The sequence below is a fragment of the Drosophila sulfurigaster genome, chromosome X (genome assembly GCF_023558435.1).
Source record: "Drosophila sulfurigaster albostrigata strain 15112-1811.04 chromosome X, ASM2355843v2, whole genome shotgun sequence".
Lineage (NCBI taxonomy): Eukaryota > Metazoa > Arthropoda > Insecta > Diptera > Drosophilidae > Drosophila > Drosophila sulfurigaster.
In genome coordinates this window covers 10,074,130-10,088,291 of record NC_084885.1, presented here as the reverse complement: position 1 = coordinate 10,088,291, position 14,162 = coordinate 10,074,130, and the positions used below count along the sequence as shown (strand labels likewise).

The window sequence follows — 14,162 nt, the reverse complement described above, 5'->3', positions numbered from 1 at the left end:
TTACACCTTTAAAAAACATTTTAACTTCAACCATAACAGAACCTACATAAAAGTTACAGTGTTAATATAATGAAAAATCCTTAAATATATCGAACGCTATAATTAGTATGTTTACAGCTTCAAAAGCGAAGCAAATATAATACATTTTCCAAAAAGCCCAAGTATTGCAATATTGTTCATATAATATACCGAATTAATATACTGAAAACTACTTTAATATACTGTTGGCTTTATTTGGTATACTTGCACTTTCAAAAGCGAAACAAACGCATTAGTCTAAGAGAGTTGCTTTTTTTTACAAACTAGCTTAAAATTTGTATAAATACTTTCAAAAAACTACTCGTATATACATAAGAAAGAAATCAAAGAAGAAAAAAAAACAACCATTAAGTAAATACAACTAAAAAAAAACAAAAATGAATTCCTTCAAGTAATTTCTTTTCTTTTAATGAAAATAAAAACAAAAATCAAACTAAATAGTTCAGTGCAGCAATAAATATGTTATAACTTAAATTGTTAATGTTCTGTAAACACGTGAAATTGTGATTGAAATTGATGAGCTGCTCTTTAAGTCATATGCCCAGTGATTAAAGTCAATCAATTGAACAATAAATTCAATCATACAAATTAAATATCAAAGGGATTAGACTGCAAAACTAAACCGAATTCAAAATTTTTCGATAACCTGCTTTATTTTAGGTACTTTATGTTTTTAGTGATTGAAGTCAATCAACTGAAGTATAATTAAGTCATACTTTTAGCAAATAATTTCAAAGGAATTGAACGTTTTTCATGAGCTGCTTTAAAGTTCATATTTGCAGTGATTGAAGTCAATCAATGAAACATTAAATTAACTTTTACTTGATTGTGATTGAAGTCAATCAATTGAAAAATAAATTCAATCGTACAAATGTACATCAAACAATATCAAAGCTAATAAAGCAAAGGGATTAGACTGCAAAAGTAATTTAAAAATGTTTCACTGTGTTACGATATGCTTGAAATTATCAACTGCAAGTGCGCGCAAGATTGATCAATCAGAGCAAAGATTGAAGAGTTATTCGAGCAGCTGTTGAACACAGTTGAGTTCAGTTCAGTTCAGTTGAGTTTCCCAGTGTGAAATCGATTGCACGCAGCAGCAACTGCAGAGAACAAGTTGTTGTTATTGTTTTTCTGAAGAAGGGGGGAGAGGGGAGAGCAAGGGAAAGGGGGGGGGCAGCTGTAAAGCAACGTGAAATTGGTAGCCGAGGGGCGTTAAGTTGGTAGCTTCGCTCATGTCATTTGCACACTGACAAGTTATTAATTAAAAGTAAGTTGCCAGTAAGTCAAAGGCAGGCGCAAGTCCACTCACCCCCCACCCCCCTCTTCCCCTACACCCCTAGCTTGCCCCACTTGCCACATCTGCAGTTTGTGCTAGAATATTGTGGAAACTGGCGACTAAGATCGCAGGAGATGCGCTGATCTGAATGGGCAGCTAGATATAATATATATTTATTGACTGGCTGCTGGACACCCGCATATTGTGCCACACCTGCCACACCGTCCACTTGCCACCTGCCACGTCCGGCGCAAAGTTCACAGAGAGAGAGCGAGAGAGAGAGAGAGAGAACTGCGCTCGCAAAACAAACGAAACTTAATTAACAAAAGGGATACAGAGGAACGTGCCACAGCGCGGGGCAAGTGGCAAGGGGCAAGGGGCAGTGGCAAGTCTGCCGACGATGCCGTTAGCAGCCAGTTTCGGTTTCGGTTTTAGTTTGCTGCTTTCGTGTGTGCTTTTCGCCCCCTTACTACCCCTTTCTACCTCTTCTCCTCTCTCTCTCTCTCTCTTTCTCTCTCTCTCTCTCTCTGTCTGCCGTCTCTATCGCTCCCAAGGGGTCAGTTCTCTGCTGTCGCCGTCGTCGTCGGCAGGTTATCTGTGCTCTATCAATGCGTATCCATTGGTTATGTGCTCGCACTCCCCCCTCTCCACCCTCTCCCTCTCCTTCCCCCACTCACCTTGCCTCGCATGCAAATGCCTTGATTCCTGGTTGCCGCCCTCAAACTTTGTCTGCTCTACCTCGCCCCCTCCCCTCGCTTCTTCGAGCCCCATAATCGATGGCTAAATTTATTGCATTTTGTGTTTATTTAGACGATTGCGATGTCCGGACGCGTCACAAATGCCAAAGTACAGTTGTGCTCCATTCGATATTTGCCTTTGCCTTTTCTACCTAACAAATGCCGCAATCGAACTGTGGTGGAGGGGTGGAGGGGAGAGAGGGGAGTGGGAGGGAAGTGGGAGGGAAGTGGGAGGGAAGGGGAAAGTGATGTTCTAGAACTGATAAATTGCTGGCCAGGAATTCCTTTGCCAAGTGCTTTAGCCGACGAACAAAGTTATTGCCCAACGCAGAGAGCAACCAATATTTGGCCAAATACCCTGTAAAATAACGGTGCAAAGTATCTGAGAGATGCAAAAGTATCTTAGTTCAAAAGAACATTCTTTTTCACTTCAATTTCGAACTTATTGCTTTAATTAAAGATTATTCTTTTTGAGTTAGACGGCCAAATACCCTGTAATATGTCAGTGAAAAGTATCCGACAGATGCAAAAGTATCTTAGTTCAAAAGAACATTCTTTTTGCACTTCAATTTTAATCTTATTCCTTTCATTACAGCGTATTCCTACAAACTGAGTTAGACTGCCAAATACCCTGTAATATGAGAATGAAAAGTATCTGACAGATGCAAAAGTATCTTAAAGCAAAAGAACTTTCTTTTTCACTTCGATTATTTACTTATTGCTTTAACTATAATTAATTCCTTCAAACTGAGTTAGACTGCCAAATACCCTGTAAAATAACTCTGCAATGTATCTGACAGATGCAAAAGTATCTTTAAGCAAAAAACCGTCTCTTTTCAATTCTTAATTTACTGCTTTAATTATAGCTTTTTTCTTCAGACTGAATTTGACTCTTAAATACCTTGTAAAATGACAGTGAAAAGTATCTTTGAGATGCAAAAGTATCTAGAAGTAAAAGAACATTATTTTTCACTTCAATTTTGAACTTATTCCTTTCATTACAGCTTATTCCTTCAAACTGAGTTAGACTGCCAAATACCCTGTAAAATGACAATGCAAAGTATTTGAGAGATGCGAAGGTATATTCATTAATTTGTAGCTATTCTTATAACGAAAAGTAACTGAGAGAATCAAAAGTATCTCAGAGGTGCAAAAGTATCTGAGATATAGAAAAGTGATGCAAATGTATCTGAGAGATGTGAATGTATCCGAGAGATGTGGAATTATCTTAGGCAGAAAGACGTCAAATTTGCTTAAACTTTTAACCTATAACTATATCAATGCATTGATCTATATTAATTTTTAATACGTATCTGAGTATCTGACAAATGCAAAAGTATCTTTGAGCAAAATTACTTTCTTTTTCACTTCAATTTTGAACTTATTCCTTTCATTATAGCTTATTCCTTCAGACTGAATAAGTCTGTCAAATACCCTGTAAAATGACAGTGCAAAGTATCTGAGAGATGCAAAGATATATTCTGTCAGAAGAACGAATGACTTACTTGAATTTGTAACCAATTGATTTAACTATTGCTTAAGCAAATGAGAAATGCAAAAGAATCTATGAGATACGGAAGAGAGATACTTCCGTATCTCATAGATGCAATGGAATCTTGGAATATTAGAAGTGCAAAAAGACTAATTCTTTAGAATTGTTCGCTTCACAAAAGTATCTGACAGATGCGAAAGTATCTTCGAATATTATAAGTGCAGACTGACTTTAATTGTTTAGCTGTTGCTTCACCTTTAACAATAACTAACATTTTATATCAATTTTCTTATTATATCCAAAGTATCTGGCAGATGCAAAAGTATCTTACAGCACAAGAGAAACTGTCTCACTTCATTTTTTAAGCTATTGCTTTACACATTGCTTTCATTTGTGTTTAGATATTTAATTTTTGATTGCAAGTAAAGTATCTGACAGATGCAAAAGTATCTTCGAATATTAGAAGTAAAGACTAACTCTAATTATTTAACTGTTGGCTTAACTTATAAAATAACTAATATATTATTACGATATAAAATTATTCTTAATATATACAAAGTATCTGACAGATGCGAAAGTATCTTAGAGCAGAAGTACAATTGACTGATTCACTTTTACTTTCGAACTTATTGCTTTAATTACAGCTTAGTTATATGTATAATTATTCTTAATATGAAAAGTATCTTACTTTCAAAATTTATGATTGATAAATTAATTTGTATTGAAAAATAGAAAAATTGAAAAATTAATTTTTAATTTGCATGTCCTACAGAATATTTACACTATAATTTAAGTTTATCTTATTTAAGTGCAATATAAATGAAATGAAATCAATGTTTACATAGTTTTTATTGACTGTTGATTGATGCTAGATTGACTGATTGATGTCTACAGATTAGTTGCTTAATCTGAGTAACCAACTAGAAGATAGTGTGTGTGTGTGTGTGTGTGTGTTGGTGTGTGTGTGCAGCTTGCATCGCTGACAATTGCCAAAAAGTTTTGCCAAACAAATGAGCTGAGGGTTCAAACATATTTTTGTTGTTGCATAACTTTGCATTACGCATACGCCGTGTGTTCGCCGCAGCGAACTCCACAAATTGTTGAGTATTAAGTGAACTCGATGTTTGCGCCACACACACACACACACAAAGACACACACACAGACAGAGACAGAGGGCAGCGATTAGTTTTTTTTTGTGCAAACTTTTTAACAACCAACAGTGGTGACTGCGACGTCGACTGCGACGTCGACTGCGACGTCGACTGCGGCGTTAATAAGTTTAAAGCCTCATTTATGTAGTTATGTATGGGGAAGGGTGAACGAAGGGGGAGGGGCAAGGGGCTGCCATGTGTTTACTGAAACTGATGAGCAGGCGCATTTCACACACACACACACACACACACACACACACATGCATGGAGGGTAGGTTCTCGCTCTCGAATGTGCTTCATCAATATTCTTGCACTTTACTATTTTTCATTTGCCGATTCTCTCTCCCCCTCTTCCTCTCCCTCACACTCCACACTCCACTATTCACTTACACACTCACACACACACACACACGCACAGTTAGGCAAAACAAAAAGTTAGCCAACCCTAACACACACACACACACACACTCGCACACACACATTGCAGCTGCCTAAACTACTCCCTCTCGCTCTCCCCATCCCTCTCTCTCTCTCTCTCCCCCGCTCCACTAGCGCACGCCTAGCATCAATAATCCCCAAAAAATGCTGAAGCACAACGCAAGCAAGAAAGCAAAAAAAAATCATAGCACAAAGACGTCGACGTCGACGTCAACGGCGACGGCGACGGCGGCAGCGGCTTTTTACGCGCTGGACACACACGAAAAGTGCCCAAAAACGACGTCAGCTGCAGTTCGCAAAACTACGACGTCGCCGCCGACGTCGACGTCGCTGTCCAGTTGGCGGCGAACCAATCCTAAATAGCGCCTCTTTTGCGTGGGTGTCGCAGCAGCGTAGGCGTGGCCAGGGGGAGGGCGGCGGATTGTGTGTGGTGCGTAGGGTTACAATTGGCGTCGACGCCACGTGCGCTAACTCCCCTCCCCTCCCCTCCCCTCCCCTCCCCTCCCACCCACCGAACTACAACGACAGCAGCAGCAAACGCCGGCTGCGTTGGTCAAACGCGTCGTGTGACGCCAACAAAATTTGCACTCGAAGCTGACTCAAAGCGACGCCGACTGCAGTCTAGAGTGTAAAGAGTGTAAGTAACAACAACAACAACAACTTTACGCTCTCGCACTCACTCACTCACTCACTTGCGCTCTCACACTCTTGGACTCTAGCTCTCTTTACTTCGGCACGCTCTCTTGTGCAGTGTGACGTTGACGGCGACGGCGACTGCGACGTCAGCGTCAGTGGTTGAGTGAAACTTTACCTGCATTGCTCTCTCTCACTCTCTCTCTCTCTCTCTCGTTGGCTCGCTCTTTGCCGACGCTCTCTTAAACTGCACTCGAAAAGTGCATGTGTTGCGCTCTCTTCTGTGTTGATGCTCTTTGCGAAATGTTGCCAAGCTCGCACACGCACACACACACACACACACACACACACACACACACACACACACTAAAAGGCTTTGCTTGTCTCATTCATAATGTTGATTGCACATCTTCTTTTTCTTCTTCTTCTTGCAAATGCCGGTTGCATGCACGTAACTGCACTTGGAATCAATTTCGCTGCTCATCGATAATGCAAAACTAGCGTCAGCCCCCAAAAACAAAATGGCGCACATCACTCAAAGCGCACAACAACAACAACAATAACAAACAACAACGACAACAACTACAACAAATGGCTGCCATTTAAACGGAGCTTAATTCATTTTTAATAGAGCCAACAAATTGTATTTACTTTCGAGTGGTTTTCCTGTTTCACTGTATTTCGATGATACACCCTCCTCCTCACCCCTCTCCATCCACTTGGCATTGTTTACCGTTTAGCTTTTAGCGTTTAACTGTTTTACCATTTTACCGATTCGCCGTGTTCATGTTGCCTGTCGAATTATATTTGATGGCTGTTTCTCTTCAAAAATGGCAAACAAATAAATGCACAATTAATTTGACTTAATAGACATGAGCAGACAACAATAACAACAATAACAACAACTAAAACAACAACCGGTAGCAAAAACAGCCCAAGAGAAATCACTATAAAATTGCCAAAAAAAAAAAAAAAAAACAATAAATAGCTTTTGTTGACAGCACTTAAAAATACCCTCAGTAGAAGTGTTAACTACAAAATATTGCTTAATGTTGTTTACATACATAAGATTATATAAATAAATAAACAAATTTAATTTGAATTGTCTAATAACGTCTAACTTAAAAGAAAGCAAACTTCAACATTTTAAGCCAACAAGAACAAAATTCTTTTTTTTGTTTCAAGATTTGGAATCTACTTTTAAATCTAGAATAAAACATTCTTGAATCAAGATTTTCATTTTAAAGTTGCATAAATATCTCGATTTTAGAGTTTTTAATCCTAAAAATTGTATTTCTAGATAGTTTTATTTTATAATATCGAAATAATCTTAAAATAAGATTTGCAAATCTTCTTTTTAATCTAGATTATATCATATGATTTTTCAATTTGATATGACTAAAAAATAAATAAGTAAAAAAAAACCTTTTTATTTAAATTATTAATTATTTATTTATATAAAATAGTTACCATAATTCATTGAATCGTTGTACTTGTTAAATTTATCAATTTCCAAATTAATTCTTATAAATTAGTATTGTGAAGGTCTATTTCGTTATACGTAATATTATAAAGTTAATATTTAAATATTGAAAATAAGAAATAACAAAATAAATAATAAAGATGAAGGTCTATTTTATATCATGAAATATTTTACATTTATGTTATAAGTGATTGAAAATAACATAAACTGAAACAATTTAAAAAATAAGTGAATGTTATTGCGTTATGGAATTACTCATATATAATATCTTATCTAATTTGTATAAGAATATTATAAAATATTTGCTGTTTGCTTAAAAATTTATTCTGCAATATGGTTGTATATTATATTAATTTTGTGAATTAATAGATACATATTAGTTGTTGGGTGATAAAATAACTCATTAAAACTATTTAATAATGATTAAAAATATGTACATACATAATATAGACTCTATTAAGAAACATATGTAATCAAAATTAAATAATAAAGTTGGACAATATTTAAACAATATTTATATTTTATTGATATACTTTAATCATATTTAAGGAAAAGCCCTCTGAAAACTATATTATTACTTAACTATGTTATATAGAAATAAAATAAAAATGAGAAAACTAAATGAAATGGAAAATCCAAAATTACTTTAGCTAAGTTGTTTCAGATTGCAATTTTTATATATTTATAAAACTATAGAATGATGTTTTTCCTATTAAACAACATATCATTAAAATTTGTTAAAGAACAGAGTTGAAGTCTGACGATTGCTGATTGAAATAAATCTGATGACAGTTTTTGGCCATCGATTAATAGTGATTATGAATATACCCACTTTAGAAGACTGTTTACAGGGTATGTGGGACGTCAAAACATTGCAAATATTGGCGTGTCATTGCTGAAAATTGCACCACGCACGACGTGTAACGGCATCGAGTGGAAATTGACAGCGACTCAAGTGGAGTAAAGTGAAGTGAAGAGGTTGCAACTTGCAACCAGCAACCAGCAACTTGCAACTTGGCAAAGTTCTAGCATAATAAAGTCAGCGGGAACAACGAACTTTTCACAATATATTCCAAATTTTATCTATGTATTGTGTGTCGATTACCGTAAATCGCAAACCTTATCACTATCGTGGTATTTACTTTATAGCGACACTGACAAACTTTTCCTCAATTTTTATTTTTTGCCAAACAATATATTTATAATTTTATCATCTGCCGATTGCTGATTGCTGCTGAGACAGAAGCCAAACAATTTGCTCAGCTTAACTGTAAATAGAAAACGCATTTATTCTTCATTCAATAACTCAACTATTTTTCGTTTACCGTTAACTCAGCAGTCGTGGCCGAGCGGTTAAGGCGTCTGACTAGAAATCAGATTCCCTCTGGGAGCGTAGGTTCGAATCCTACCGACTGCGAGAATTTCAATTCACTTTTTTGGTTTTTTTAATTTGCTTGCCAATTTATATAAAGCTTTTTTAAATTATGTGTACATTTTTTACATTTCTGTTAATATTCTTTGCTTATAATGAATATAATAATGAATATTTTTTACACTATTTAGAATGTATATGTATATGTATGTATATCGAAGTAACTTTGGTATATTTTTGTATTCTTTAGTAATCTCTTGTTTATTTCAAATAGTTATAGCCTATATGTAATAAGTATAACCTTTGGTATATTTTAGTATTTATACCTACTACCTATAGGGTAGAGAGTATTATAAATTTGTGCCGCGAGGAATTGTATATAACAAGCAGAACCACAATGTATATATGTATATTTGTCATCAGCGTCTGTCCGTCTGTCCGTATGAACACCTAGATCTCAAAGACTATAATAGATAGAGATATTATTTGTTTCGACAGCATTTGTTATGTTTGCACGCAGATCAAGTTTGTTTCAAATTCTTGCCACGCCCACTTTCGCCCCCGCAAATTGACAAAAATCCAATGACAGGCGTAATTTTGAAGCTAAAGTTTTGTACGTATAATAATAACTATAGTGCTTACTATTTCTAGGAATTTGGTTGTGATCGGATACAAATTGTTGAAGTTATTAAAAAAAAAAACACTTTTGTATGGCAAATTACTATACGTCTACGGCAATGGGATCATAGCTGCTTTGGTTGACAATCTGGTATATTTTGACCTCCTTTTTATAATGTAGAATTTCATAAATATACCAAATGCGACCCTTAGTATGTTTTAATATACCTGGGGTATATTATTTGGTATGTTTTAAGAATAATACCGAACTGTTTTGTTTTTATCCAAAACACCTAATAAATACCAACTTTAATAACAATACGGGCACACTTTTCCCCACAAAACAACGAGTTGTTATGATTATTATTATATGATTGCAGGAAAGAATGATCAGTAATAAGATATTCTTATGATCTATCCAATTCTCAGTTGCTGTTGAATTAAATTTAATATAAAAAACACCTAATAAATACCAACTTTAACCAAAATACGGGCACACTTTCCCCTAAAATTATTTATATAAATTCATAATTAATACAACAAAAGTAAAATGTTTAAGTAAAACGAAATCTGTTGATAGAATTGATCGCAATTTAGTTATCATATTGGGAAATAACTTGATGTTGATTCGAGTGAGACAACCTAGAAAGCTGAAGGTCAGAGTGAAGTGAGCAGCGAGAGAGAGAGAGAGAGAGAGAGAGAGAGAGATAGAGCAAGAGAAGTGCATCTCGCTGACCTTTGACATTGTCTTAATCAGAATTGGCACCGAGCGCTTTAGCTGTTAACGCAACTAATTAAATAATGGCCTGGCCGTTAAAAATAACGCAGCAGCCGAAGCCGAAGCAGAAGAAGAAGAGACAGAAGCAGCAGATGGACATGGCCGTAATGCACTTTCCGTGTATGTGTTTTGACCAACAGCAATAGCAACAGCAACAGAAACAGCAAGAGCAACAGTGAAATGCTTTTGAGTGAGATGCACGACTCCTGGCTGACCCTTGTCCTTTGTCCTTTGTCATCCAGCATCCTTCGTCCTTCGTCCTTCGTGCCTTTGCGTCTCTGGCAATCCTCGAGATTACGTCACTTGCCTGGCATACCTGCAGAGCCACTTTTGCCAGGCGAAAATAAAAAAGAACTATAATAAAAAGCTGCTGGCAAAATAAGAATGGAAAATGGCAGAAGGAAAGAGAAAGAGCAGAGGAAAAGAGGAAAAGAGGAAAAGAGGAAAAACTAAGCCAAGTCTCCAAAGGCAGCAACTTAACGCTTCAATAAATTTTGCAGCCTTGCCAAAGTCGTCGCTGCATCAATAAGGTCCTTGTGCACGCAGCCAGGACAACCAGGAGCCAGGAGGCAGCAGAAGGTGGTGGCGCCACCCAATGTTGCACGGACGGAAATGCGTTAAGTTTGCGCCCAGCACGTGACGCTGCTAAGCCAAAGCTGCCACACTGTGGCACGCAGCAGCCACTGATGTTGCCTCTTCTGCTGCTCCCCTTTCTCCCCCCGCCCCCTAAAATTCAACGCCCAATCGCAATCACAAGTCCAAACCCCAAACCCAATAGCAACAGCAAAAGCAGCAAAAGCAACGCAGCGATAAGAAGGACAAAAATTAATGGAATTTCTGCCTGCTTTTTGTGTTCCACTCTCATGAAATGGGGAAAGCTAAAAAAACGTTGAAGCATATTCGCTGGGGGATCAACGATTGCCTGGAATCCAACATCGCAGCAGCTTCGCAGCATCCCAGACGATCCAACGAAACGCATCAGATATGACTTCAAATCGAAGCGAACTCAAAAATGGAACGCAGAAAATTACACGACGACTGCAAATGAAATAAAAACATTAATGCGCTTCTGAATGCCTTGATTGACATGCCAACTTGTTTTTCTTTCGCTGCTGTTTCATTCCGACATTCCACTGAGAAACGAAACGGAATCTACCATGAAATAGAAATACTTATCAAATGCAAAGTAAAAAGCAGAGACAGCAAGTTGTATTTATATTCAAATACTTTATGTAGAACTATTTGGTAATCCGTAGTTTTAACTTATTTTAGTCACATTTATTTATTATGTTTCATTCCAGCGTACCACGCATAAATTGTATGTAGACTTTTAGTTCAGATTTCATCTTAAATTTTGAAATTTTAATAATTTATCATATTTTATTCCATAGAAGAAGTTTTATTTATATTCAAATATAAATCTATTTTGTAATCCTTAATCTTAACTTATTTTAGTTGTTTCATTCCAGCGTACCACGCATAATTTGTATGTGGGCAGTAGAATTGAAATACTTTTCTTCAGATTTCATCTTAAAGTTTGTTGCATTTAATTTTGTATTTATCATTGTGATTCAATTCCAGATTGTTTCTCACATCAGGCCACAAATTGACATAGCCTTCTATGTTTCATTCCATCATATCCCGGAGCACTATTTAATAGTGAAATTATAGTTATAATCGTATAATGAGTTTCTTTCCCATTTAATATTTAATTGAAATTTGAATTTAATATTATGTTTCATTCCAACGAGATTTCTTAAAATTTTCATTAACTATTTCTGTTTCATTTCATCGGGCCAATCTAACAAACAAAATTCCTCAAATTTGCATTAAATATAATGTTTCAGTTCCATACTGTTCCTCATGACAATCTAAAAGAGAAGAAGATTCTTAAAATTTGCATTAAATATAATGTTTCATCTACAAATTGTTCCTAAGGCAACTCTAAAAAAAGTAGATTCTTAAAATTTGCATTAAGTGTGACGTTTCATATCCAGATTGTTCCTCAGGCTAATCTGAAAGTAAAGGAGATTGCTTAAATATTTTTTATATACAATAATGTTTCATTTCTAGATTGTTTCTCAGGTTAATCTTAAAGAAAGGGAAATTCTCTAAATTTGCATTAAATATAATGTTTCATTTCCACATTGTTCCACAGGCCAATTTTAAAAGAAGATTCTTTTAATTCGCATTGTTTCATGTTTCATTTCCACATTGTTTCTCAGGTCAATCTATAAGAATAGGAAATTCTCTAAATTTGCATTAAATACAATGTTTCATTTCCACAATGTTCCTCAAGCCAATTTTAAAAGGAGATTCTTTTAATTGGCATTGTTTCATGTTTCATTTCCACATTGTTTCTCAGGTCAATCTATAAGAAAAGGAAATTCTCTAAATTTGCATTAAATATAATGTTTCATTTCCACAATGTTCCTCAATCTAGGGTATTCATAGCCTGGTCTTTCATTTGGAAACTCCGCTCGATGCTGAGAACTGAAACTGTTGGAACGCCTTGAACTGCCTGGACTCTGTTTTTTTTTTTTTTTTTTTTTGTGTTTTGGGTGGGCGCAAAGCAGTGAAGCTGCTTTTAGTTTGTTTTTACGACAACGACGACGACGACGACGTCGATGAGGAAAAGCAAAAGGAAGCAGAGAAGTAGGAGTCGAAATTGCGAGTAGAAACAAGCAAGAAGCCTGTGATGACGATGATGGCGCTGCTGCTGACGATGGAGAAAGGAGAAAGGAGAATGGAGAAAGGAGAAAGGAGAAGGCAACGACGTTGGTGTCCACGTTGCAAGTACGTGTCCTGGCAGCCAGAAGCCTGCAGCATGCAGCATGCAGCCTGCACTTTTTTCGGGGTCCTGCGCCTCATCTTCTTGCTTCAGCTTCAGCTTTGGGTTTGAGTTTGAGTTTGAGTTTTGCCATCTCCATCGCCTTCGTCGTTTACGTCGGCAATTTTGCACTTGATTGCAATTTTTTCGGGCTGCGCCATTTTTGCTTCCTCTCTCTCTCTCTCTCTCTCTCTCTCTCTCTCTCTCTGTTTTATTTTATGGCAGCGCAGCACTGAGCAGAATTCGCCTACTTGCTTCTGCTTCTGCTTCTTGCCTCATCCTCCAACTTGCCGCCTAGATTGCGTATACGTCCAGTGGGACGCGCCTATGTTTAAGGGGAGAAGCGGAGGGGGGTGAGGGGGGCGTGTCAACTTGTGTGGGCGCTGCATTATTTTCAATTAGGGCGCCGTGGCAAACATAGTTTATCATCAAGTTGACGCGACGCTGTCACTGCTTATAAATAATCGACTCGAGCGCTGGGCGCGCCTTCATTTTGGGAGGAAAACGCGGACAACAACAGCAACAGCAACAGCAACAACAACAACGGCAGTGACAACATAAATTTTGGATGCAATCTAGAAAACACAGCAGCGGCAAAACAAAGACGAACTGTGGACGGGGTCTAAAGGCACATAAAAACAACAGAGAAGCGCCGAAAAAAAAGCAGCATACAAAAAACAAGAAAAAACAATGCAACGTTGCACACACACACACACAGAAAGAGAGCGAAACGTATGTGACATCAGCAGCAGCAGGAGCAGCAGCCAGGGCCACGCCCCTCCGCCCCGTACAAGAGGAAAAGAGAGACGCCTTCGCCTTCGCCTTCGCCTCGAATCCATTTCCCTCCGCTCGCATCCTCGCTTGTTGCGTGTTGTCAGGCAAACTAAAAGTTTTGCCATGTCACGTCATTCGTCGTTGGCTGAGTCCTGGCCCTGAGTCCTGGCTACTGCGAGTCCTCTCCTCTCTCTCTTTTGCCTGACATCCTCCTCCACTTTCTCCTCCACCTTCTATTCACTGCTGAATTCTGGCCGGACGAGGCAGCGTGTTTTTCCTCTACTATTTTCCTACTTCTTTTTTTTCGGCACATTTACGCCCAACACACACACACACATGTCCCACACACACACACACACTCACACACACACTTGCACACACATTGCAGACAGAGACAGAGAGACACATTTGTCACGTGATGGATTGCAATGGGAGTGACATTTTTATTTCACTGATGGACGACAGCGCACGAAATGAAGCCTCCATCTATTCCTCCTCTTCTTCCCTTCCCCTCTCTCACTCTCACTCTCACTCTCT

General features: G+C 37.4%; 1 protein-coding gene and 1 non-coding gene across 2 annotated transcripts in view; one reads left to right on the top strand and one right to left on the bottom strand.

The window, feature by feature from the left end:
- LOC133847205 (ubiquitin-conjugating enzyme E2 N) overlaps nucleotides 1–14,162 on the bottom strand; it is a 152,553-nt gene that overhangs the window by 32,473 nt on the left and 105,918 nt on the right. The gene's annotated exons all lie outside the window — the stretch shown is intronic.
- Nucleotides 8,589–8,670, top strand: Trnas-aga (transfer RNA serine (anticodon AGA)). Its single transcript has one exon. It is a non-coding gene; the product is annotated as a tRNA-Ser (tRNA).